Source organism: Hyaena hyaena, unplaced genomic scaffold (genome assembly GCF_003009895.1).
Source record: "Hyaena hyaena isolate Hyena2069 unplaced genomic scaffold, ASM300989v1 scaffold_258, whole genome shotgun sequence".
Taxonomy (NCBI): Eukaryota; Metazoa; Chordata; class Mammalia; order Carnivora; family Hyaenidae; genus Hyaena; species Hyaena hyaena.
In genome coordinates, this window is record NW_024080891.1 from 33,164 (window position 1) to 43,695 (window position 10,532).

A 10,532-nucleotide genomic window follows, 5' to 3' on the forward strand; every position below is an offset into this window, starting at 1 on the left:
TGGATAGCAGGAGCCCCACTCTGCGCACAGCCTGCTCCACATCAGAAGCTGCACTGAATCAAGGTCCCCGGCGTGGGGTCAGGACTGGGTCCCCCCAGCTCCCCGGGGGCCACACACAGTGAGTCCCAGAACCCTGCGTCAGTGCAAGGGCGTCCTTGGCACAAGGAACGTGATGATGTCGCCTTCGTTACAAAGCTCCTGTGCACCAGACCCGGAGCCCACGGTCTTCCGTGGCAGATCTGGACACTGACCCCTGTCGTGGGCCCCTGGGATTGCTCTCCACGAGCCAGGGCTTTGAACGTCCAGTCGGGAACTCCCCACCCTCTCCCTCCTTCCCGAGTTGTCACCCGCAAGGGCGTCGTCTGGCCTCTGAGGGCACGGCCGCTCAGGACCTTCTTCCCGAGCCGTCCAGGGACTCCCGGCCATGTTGGTGGCGGCACTTCCAGTCACACCGTCTGCGCGTGTGAATGCTGGGACGGGGGGACAGCCGTGTCCGCTGCTCTGACAGTGAGGCAGGGCACGCTGAGCGCTGGTGGGGCCGCCTGGCCCTCGCTCACACGCCTGTGCGGCCGTGCCCAGGACGGGGCCCCGATGCAAGGAGCTGTGTGTGCCTCCCGCCCTCCTTTCCCGCTGCAGGGATGGAGGAGGGGGGCAGGGGGTGCTCTGCTCCCGGGAGACCCAGCCCCGTCCTGCACGTGCCAAGGCCCCCAGGCAACACCCCTCTATGTGATGACTCGCGTCTACTCAGAAGCTATAAGCCACGCGGGGCCCGGCATGTTGCAGCAGGTGCCCTGCGCACTCCGCCCTCACCCCTGCGCCCGCCTCCCCCAGCCTCTTCCGTACACGCACACCTTGGCCCCCCCAGCGTGCTCCAGCCTGGGGCTCACGTCCCGCAGCCGTCACTTCCCGCTGTCCGGTTTCCCCTCCTGGTCCTGAGTCCAGGCAGCTTAGGTCTTCCTGACTGGGTCCCTGACACTGTGGTCACTCTGTTGTGGGGACTCCCCAGGCTGTGATTTAGCGGCCTTCAAACCCAGTTCCCCTGGGATTTGATCGCCCTGACCGCTGGGGAATCCCGCCTCTGCTGCCCCGAAACCAGACTAAAGGCTTTCACTTCCTCTCTTTCCTACATCACGACACCGGCCAAGACGCAGCACAATGTCTGCCACCTCGCGTGCTGGCCTGGCTCTTAACGGGCTCGGTGAGTACATGTGCAAACGGCAACGGCAAAGAGAAGTCAGCCCCAGGTGACACAGGTGGAGGGTGACAGCGGGTGTGACAGCTTCCTCCCCGGGGTCTGTCCACACGGGGCCTCAGGGCGCAGGGAACAGCTGTCTGGAGAAACCTCGAGATGGTGTGACGGGCGCCTGCTGGCCCAGCCCCACCTGCCACCAGAGGGCGGAGCACTTCTGCGGGATGCGGGAGAGCGCGGACCTGAACGCGGGAGTAAATACGCGGTCTACCGCAGTCTTCCCTCCTACCTGCCACACCCGCTCCTCCCTTCCGCGCAAAGGACACTTCCCTGTCCCCGAGGGAGCCCCTCCCAAGTCCCGCCAGGCTCCAGGGCTCGGGTCTGGGTGGAAATCCCAGGTGTGCGAGGCACCAGCTGCTGCAGCCTCTCCTCGGAAGGAGTCCGGGGCTGTTCCCCGCTTTGGGCTGAGCCTTCGAGGCCCTTCACGGTCCTAGCAGGGAGAGCAGAGGGCATGATAAGGAAGGACTCTCCCCACCACAGGGACTTTGCCCGTCTCCGTCCCTCCGTTTGAAGCCTGGTCCCTCTAGCGATGGTTCTGTTAGACGTGAAACACCGACCCGACCCGTTCCCCACCGACGATCGCCTCCAGAGCCCGCCCAATTATTTTATATATTTTCTTTGCTTTTCACATTATCTGCTGTTGAGGATCGTGGCTTTTTCTCCCTGTGTTTCAATCACATTTCAATGAAATAAAACAGACATCCAAACTGCAAGCCAACTTTTCAATTATTAGGTCCGACAGATATCAAGTGGCTCGTTCACTTTGCCGTGAAAGTGGGAAACGCTGAGGGTCAAGCTCTGTGCTCACGCGGGCGTCACGGCCTGAAGACAGGTGTGCCAGCCAGCGGGTGCCTCTGTGTTTGCACACATGTGGAACGTTTAGAACCCTGGACACCCACCTGGTTACGATCAGGAGACTCGGCTCATATCCGGACACGTTGAAAGAAAGATTTGACCCAGCTTACTTGCTTCTGCAGCACATGTTTGCGCCACACCTTGTGTTCAGGCTTTGCTTTATTTCTAGCCTTAAACTCGCTTGACTGACTGTTCTTTTTCTTGTTTCCAATCAGCATGACTCGTCTCACGCAGCGCCCCGCCCTTGACCCCCGGCTTGCCAGGGAGGGTTTTCATGTGTGCGACAAGTGTGGGCTTCTCCGTTTTGGTCCCAGAGCTGGGTAGTGAGCACGATGCCGTTCACCACTCATGACTTCATCCCCCTTCTTCCTGAAGCTTTGGAAACTGTCCAGTTAGCTCCGCAAAGGCTGCGCGGTCATCTTTTCTGCCCACACACGCCCTGCCCCGTGCGTGACGCTGTGCGGTCCCCTGAAAAGGTGAATGCCATCTTCTGTTCATCTGGAATACTCAGGTTCCCAGGTTCTATGTCACCCATGCCCTCTTCACCGTCCTTAGTCGTCGTAGTTCGTCGACAAATATTTTTTTGAGTTCTTTCTAGTGCCAGACACACTAAGTAGTAAAGACCGAGCTAGTTAGACTCTTGAATAAGTTAAGCATTAAAAAGAAAGAAAAAAAAAAAAAAAAGGAACTGACTGGAAGAAGCCGGTAAAGCTCCAGGGAGTGTGGGTGTGGGAAGGTGAGCAGATGCGGCCCAAGTCACAACGGGGAGTCACCCGACGCCATCACTACGGCAGACCCACCCTGTCGAGGCCGCGGCGTGCTCTGTCGTCCCCCCAGAGATCACATCCAAGCAGAAGCTTCCGACCCGGCAAGCGTGGGTCCTGAGTCCATTGAAAGCTGCCGAGGACACAGGGTTCGGATGGGAGGTGGCCGGTCAGTATCAGAGCACAGAGTGGGACCCTCTGGCATCTCCTCTTTGGGGACAGCACACAAGGAAGTTAGGAGGGCAGGTCACATCCGGCCACGGAGCCCCTCATCTTCCACAGCATTGACCCCAAAGCTGCAGGGGCTCTGCGGTGGCCTGGGGAGGGGCTGTCCCGGGCCTTGCAGGGTGTGGGCAGCATCCCCAGCCTCCACCCACAAGCTGCTGGGTGCACGCCCCCCTCCTCCCCAGTTACCCAGGTGCCCCTGCACTTTCTAGAATTGTGCGCAAGCGACTCTTCCACTATGCAGGCTTTGGTCTGGTTTTTTTCCCCTCTCAGAGGACCAGCCTGGCGCAAGCGCTAAGTGAATCCAGAATGTCTTCCCTTCTGTTGCGGAATAGCGGTCCTTGAGATCCTCACTACACTTGGGTTACCCGTTCCCACCTCAGTAGATGTTGGGGTTATCTCCAGTGTGGGGGCCATCACAGCCGAGGCTGCTGCAAACACGGCTGTGCACGTCTTTCTGTGATGTGCGTGTAATTTCCGTTGGGTAAATGCATAGGAGTGGAAATGGGGATCTTTGGTAAATGCATGTATATCTGTTTAAGAAACCAGGAAACGGGCTTCCAAAGCTGACTTACATTCCCCACTGCGGGTAGAAGCAAGTTTTAGTCTCTCCCCATCCTGGCCCAGGCTCTGTGCGGTCACATGTTGAATTTTAGCTCTTCTCGCAGGTCGGAGGGAGCCTCTCACTGGGGTTTTGATTTTCTTCCCTCTAATGACCAGTACCGCTGGGCGCCACCTCTTTCCCATGCCCCCTCTGGTGGGGTGTCTGTTCCCGTGTTTGTGCGTTTTTAAGGTTGGTTGTTTCCTAATCATGATCCGCCTTCTAGCCTACGAGGGTCCCTTGAACTTACTGAAGCTGGAGTAAATTTCTGATGGAAGATATAAAGGATTTAGAGAACAGTGGGCTTCGCTGTAGGGTTTTGCGGGGTTTTCTCAGTCTCCTTTCCCTGTGCCAGTCCTGTCCCTAAGAATCTCCACTTCCTTCTTCAGCGACTGAACCATCAAGTGCAGATACACGGTGGAGACCAAGCAGGATCTGAATAGAGGTCCCGGCTTCGGTGGGAGGTGGCCCAGGACACGAGGCCGGTGTCTGCCAGGCAGCCTTTGGGGCCCCTCCTCCCCCGGACAGGCAGCTCTGCACTCGGCCTGGGGCTGCACCGCCCCTCGGGCCCGTTGCTCATCGGTGAGGTGTGGGCGCCCCTCGCGAGTCCCCCGCCCACTCCAGAAACGGAGGTTCACGCTGTCACCAAGGAGCGTCTGTTCTGTCCGCCCTTCCCCCTCCTCCAGACAGGTGTCTCCCGTAACAGCAAAGAAGACCAGAGCGGAGCTGTGCCGGCTAGCAGAACAAATTGCTCAGCTGGGGGTGGGGGTGGGGTGCTGCCAGCCCCGGCTGCAGGCCTGGGGGGCCCCCCGTGCACTTCTGTCCCCCCCGCTCTGTGACACAGGAACAGTGCTGGGCGCCCTGGGCGGCAGGGGCTGGTGGGCACGGCAACGGGCAACGGGCTGGCGGAAGGCGGAAGCGCTACCAGGTGGCCATAGCAACACAGCGCGTGGGCTGGCTCTGCACCTGCCAAGCCCTCACTTCGTCTTGAGAGCGACATCTGCATTTGGCCCCACCTGCCTTTGTTAGGGCACTTCTGGTTAGGTCACCGCTAAAGCCACTTTGTTCCCTCCAGAAACAGCCCAGGGCTCCCGCCCCCAGGACCTCGCCTTCCTCCGTGATGCGCCCCCCTCCATTCCCCAGGACCTCACTTTCCTCCAAGGACCCCCTCCGGCCCCCAGGACCTCGCCTTCTTCTGAGGTCCCCCCCTCTAATCTCTAGAGCCTCGCCTTCCTCCGAGGTCCCCCCCTCCAGCCCCCAGGACCTCGCCTTCTGCCGAGCGACTCCCCCTCACCCCCACCCCGTTCTCTCCTAGGCTCCACTGGTGTGCAGGTAGCGAAGGCTTCCTTGCGCCCTGAAGAAGACAGGTGCACAGACCTCCCTGAGGCGGGGCCCCCCTTCCCTGAACCCCCTGGGGCTGGTGGCCTGTTCCCTCCGCCCCACCATCATCCCTGGAAGGGGCTCCTTTGCTTTTCCTTTTATCGCCTCTAGTGCCGTGGCTTTCAGACCCCACGTGACCCACATATACATACACGTACTTCACATTGTGTGTTTGTGTTAGAAGCACAACTTGTAATGAAAACACATGCGCCCTTACTGTGTGAAATACAGTCTCTTCTGTTCCTTGACTCTGCGTGGCACTTAGAATATGTCACGTTCTCTTCTATTACATCAGAAAATGCTGGCCGCACTCACTAAATTGGATATGTGAACACCAGTGGTTGCACATTTTCAGACTGCTTCCTCCGGGCAGTCCGCCGTCTCCGCCCTCGGCCTCCAGGCGGAGCTGGAGGAAGGGTTCGTGAACCCGTGGAGCCTGAGAATTCCACGCGCACACTTGTCGGGTCAATGCAGTTTTGGGGAGTAAGTCTAGATGCGGCCAGAAGCATGGCTTCCTTCCTTCCCCTCCTACACACGAGGACACAGGGGTGCGGACGCAGGGAGGTCCTTGCGCGAAGTCACACGGCCGGGCCGCAGGGCGACGTCTCCTGCACAGACAGCGGCGTCTCCAGCTGCCACAACCACGTGGCTCGCTCAACGATCTCAGTCGCGTCAGCACCGACCTTCCGCGGCCTTCACTCGGGATCCGACTGAGCGAGAGGCACCGGGGGTCAGGGTTTCCTTTCCTTCTCTGTTTAAAAAGATGCCACAGGACAAGGGATCGTATTCTTAGGAGTTCAAAATCGCCCAAAGCAATTCACCTCTAAGTCTGGAAAAATTCCTGGGAAGATTTCCTCTAGTTTGGAAAGTTTATGTACGTCGTGAGCGCATTTGTCTCAGGAAGTGCCTTTCCGTTCCTCTTTATTTGTCTTTTCAAAATAGAGCTTATTCAATTTAAAAAAAATTTTTTAAATGTTTTATTTATTTCTGAGAGAGAGAGAGAGAGAGAAGGGGAGGGTCAGAGAGAGAGGGAGACACAGAATCCGAAGACAGGCTCCAGGCTCTGAGCTGTCAGCACAGAGCCCGACGCAGGGCTCGAACCCACAAACGTGAAATCACGACCTGAGCTGAAGTTGGGTGCCCAACCGACTAAGCCACCCAGGCGCCCCAAGTTTATACAATTTTTTAAGTTTATTAGTTTTGAGAGAGACCGGGAGGGGGGGGTGCGTGCGTGTGTGCGCAGGTGCATGAGCAGGGGAGGGGCCGAGAGAGAGAGGTAGTAGAGAGAGACTGCCAAGCGGGCCCTGCGCTGCCAGTGCAGAGCCTGATGCGGGGATTGAAGCCACAAACGGTGAGATCATGGCCTGAGCGGAAATCCACGCGCCCCGAGCTTATACGATTTAAACACTTCCTTTCTGGTTTCGTAATGGAGCGCGACAGGCGTGTGCGCAGTAGGGCTGCAGAGCGCGGGGGCGACGGGCCGCGGCCGCGGTGTGATGACTTCCCGGGAAGAAAAGAAACTCTGCGAAGAAACATAGTTATTGCAAAGGAGCGTAAGCTGTATTTCTCACGTCAGACCTCGCTCTGCAGTCCCCTCCCCCCCGCCCGGGTCTGGCCGCCCCTGCGCCGCCCACCGCGTCCGGCCCGCCGGCCTCCCCCTGCCCGGGGAGCGGGGACGGACGGCGCCGGGCAGCGTGGGCCGTGCGGTTCCCGCCGCGGGGAGGGCACGAAAGCCGGGCGGGCGGCGCGCGCGCGGTGACAGTGCCGCCCTTGTTTGCGGGAGCAAGGCTTTGCCCCGAGTCCGGGCTGCGGCTGCGTGGCACTGACCTCACTTGCGGGGGCGCCGGGCCACCGGCAGCAGGGTGCCCCGCACCCCCAGCGGAGCCCAGGGGCCACCCCCCCGGCGGCGGCCGCGGCGCAGAGGCTGGAGACCCGGGTCAAGGCCAAGGCCGGCGCGCACGTCCTGGGGGCGGGGCCGGGGCGGCCGCTGCTTCACCCCCGTTCACCCCCCCCCCCGCGTGCCGGCCCCCCGCGGCGCCCTCCCGCCTCGTCTCCGCCTCACACCGTCTCAGGCTTTGTCACACCTGCCACAGTGTCTCACGCTCGCACACCTGCCACAGCCTCACATTCACACACACTCACACATGCTCTCACACACACACACACTTTCTCATACATACACTCTCACACCTCTCTCTCACACACACTTTCTCACACGCGCACTCTCACACACGCAGTCTCTCACACACACTCTCTCTCACACACACCCTCTCTCTCACACACACCCTCTCTCTCACACTTTCTCACACCCCCCCTCTCTCTCACACGCGCACACACACCTCTCTCTCTCACACACACTTTCTCTCTCATACATACACTCTCACACCTCTCTCTCACACACACTTTCTCACACACACTTTCTCTCTCTCTCTCTCACACACACACACACACCCTCTCTCTCACACGCGCACACACACGGCCGCCGTCTGCCTCCCCGCGGCCGCAGGCAGGAGCTGCGTCCTCAGCCATGGTGCTGTCGTTCGAGGCAAAAGTGACCCGGGTGGCGTGTCCCCTCCCCGTGGCAGCGGCGTGTGGGGGACGTGGGCCCCGCGGGCGTTCTGGAAAGCGGGGTACGGGCCGCAGCCCCGCTCCTGACGCCCGGCCCCCGCCGAGCCCGCGCGGGGTCCCGGCTGCTGCCGCGGGGGCGCCCGCGGGGGCGGGTTCGAGGCGCGTCCCCTGCGGCGCTCAGACCCGGGGCCGGAGGAGCGCGGCGCTGCGCGGACACCCCGGCGGCCCTCGGACGGCAGCGCGCCAGGGTCTCTCTCTCACACGCACGCGAGTCACCCGTGTGTCCGGGCGTCACGCCCCCGTGTAAACGGACTCCTTCCCGAAGCCACTAGCGCCGGAAGCTGAGCGTTTCCAAATGTCGCACCCGCGTTGTCCTCTCAGAGCTCGTGAGAGGCGCCGATACCGTTCCGGGTCCTCACGTAGAAAGTCAGCACCGGGCGCGGGGCGGCTCAGTCCGTGGAGCGCGCGACTCCGGCCCAGGTCGTGACCTCACGGTCCGCGGGTTCGAGCCCCGCGTCGGGCTCTGTGCTGACAGCTCGGAGCCTGGAGCTGCTTCGGAGTCTGTGTCTCCCTCTCCGCCCCTCCCCTGCTCACGCTGTCTCTCCCTCTCAAATACAAATACAAAGAAAAAAAGAAAATCAGCACAATTCTTAGACGCTTCTGAACGAGTCCCGGGAATGAACGGCAAGGCCCAGCACGGGGAACAGGCGACGCCCCACGCGGGGCCTGAGGTGCCGGCGCGGCTACGGTGTGGCAGCACCTAGCACATCCAGCTTGCGGAACCGCCGTCCGCACCCCTGAACTAGTGTCACCTCGTGTGTCGGCTACGCTCAAGTAAAAGAAAAAAATGTCAACTTAAAATAATAAAGTAAAAAAAAGAGGATTTAAAAAAAACCCGCGGGGGCGCCTGGCGGGCTGAGCTGGTGGAGCCAGAGACTCTGGATCTCGGGGTCGTGAGTGCCAGCCCCACGTCTAGATGTAGAGATAACTTAAAACCATAGAAATGAATACATAATTTTTTTTAAAAAAGGAAAAAATCAGGAATAAAAGATGTGTCACATAATACAGTAGAGAAGACAAAGAAAATTGAACACGAGTCTCTGTTCCGTAAAAGACTCGAAGCGCCACGTGGATGGCGGCCTTGGCTCCAGCCTTACAGAAGTAAGCAAGCGAGCAAATAAAATAGACCTATAATTAGGCTCCAAAGTGTATTTATAATGCTTTTATTTTTACTTTGTTTCATTTTGAAAGAGAGAGTACACAAATGCAGGAGAGACAGACAATGGATCTTAAGCAGGCTCCATGCGCAGAGCTGGTCGCGGGGCTCGATCCCACGACCCTGGGATCACGACCTGAGCTGAAATCAGGACTCGGTCCCTCACCTGACCGAGCCCCCAGGCGCCCCTTCGTAATGCTTGTACCGGGCGGCTTCTCGGTGAAGAGCGCCTTCCTGTGCCAGGCGCGGGTGGTATGAAAATGGGCAGAGCTGAGTCTCGCAGACACAGAGACGCAAGGTGAACACCCGCGTCCCCAGCAGAGAACTTGACTTCGCTGTGATCCACGGAGGCCGGGCGTCGGTCACCAGCGCTGGACCCAGCGTGGCTCCCTTCCCCGCCCGCCTCAGTGGGGCTCCCCGGCGCCGGGGCAGGAGAACCGCCCGCGGCTCCTGCAGGATGTGAACTTGACCAAGGGGAGCTGGGTGGGAAGCTGGCCGTGGCGGGGGCAGTGACGCAGTTAAAGGGCACGTGTGCCCCAGGCGGCGGGTGGGCTGCCTCCAGGAAGGGGGTGCAAGGGGCCGCTCCCCTTCTCTGGGCTCTGGGTTCTGCGCAGGGGACCGGCTCCAAGCACGAGGCCGGGAGCCAGGGATTTTGGTTTGCTTGTACTTTGTGCCCGTCTTTCCTCCGCGCCAGCGAGCGCCCTGCTCAGGCCCGGCCTGGGCCCTGCCCTAGGAGACACCCGATCCGAGCCCACCCGGCCTGGGCCCTGCCCTGGGTGCCACCCGATCCGAGCCCACCCGGCCTGGGCCCTGCCCTGGGTGCCACCCGATCCGAGCCCACCCGGCCTGGACCCCGGCGGGCACTCCGGTCCTGGAGAGGCGCAGCCGGGAGCCTAACTGCGTGTGATCCAGGTCTGTGTCTCCGGCGGGGCCCCCGTCGTGTCCTTGGGTTTAGAACCCGAGCCGCCCGGGCGGAAGTCCAGACCCTGCGCGGCAGGGGGCCTGGCGGCGGCTTCCGCAGGACCCCACTCACCTGTCAGGGACGCACCGCAGGAGCCAGCAACCCCCCGGGGCAGCCCCACCTGCCGCGGGCGCGGCGCGGAAGCCAGTGCACACGGAGCTGGGGCGCCCCGGACACGGAAGCCTGAGGTATAGACGGACTGAAGTCTTCATTTAGCGTCAGGGGACGCCTGACACGTGCTTCCCAAAGGGCCCGCCCAAGACGCCGTTTGGCCCCCGCCAGGTGCCCCAGGGGCCGACTCCCCTCCCGGCTGCGGCTCCGGGTCTGAGGTGCTGGCCTCCGCCCAGGGGTGGGGGGCACCCCAAGTCTGCTTTAGCACACGGGCTGTTCTGGGGTCTCTCCCTGCTCCACCTCCTGCTTCTGAGCAGGGCTGAGTGGGGGGGCGCTGGGAGGTGGGGGAGCTGGGCAGGAGCAGGTGGGGCTTCAGCACCCCCCGTAGGCAGTGCCCGGACCCCAGGAGTCGCGCCCCGATATGCAGAGGCGGGTTGCGCCCTGTGCCACCCGGCGCTGTCCGCTGCCCACCCGGCTCTGGGCTCTGGGGCGGCTGCTCACACACGCTTGTGTGGACTGTATTGCACTATTTTGTGCAGTTGGCTGGTGCCTCCAAGGAGATGGCCCCAAACTGGATCACAACACTGACTCTGGAGGTGGCC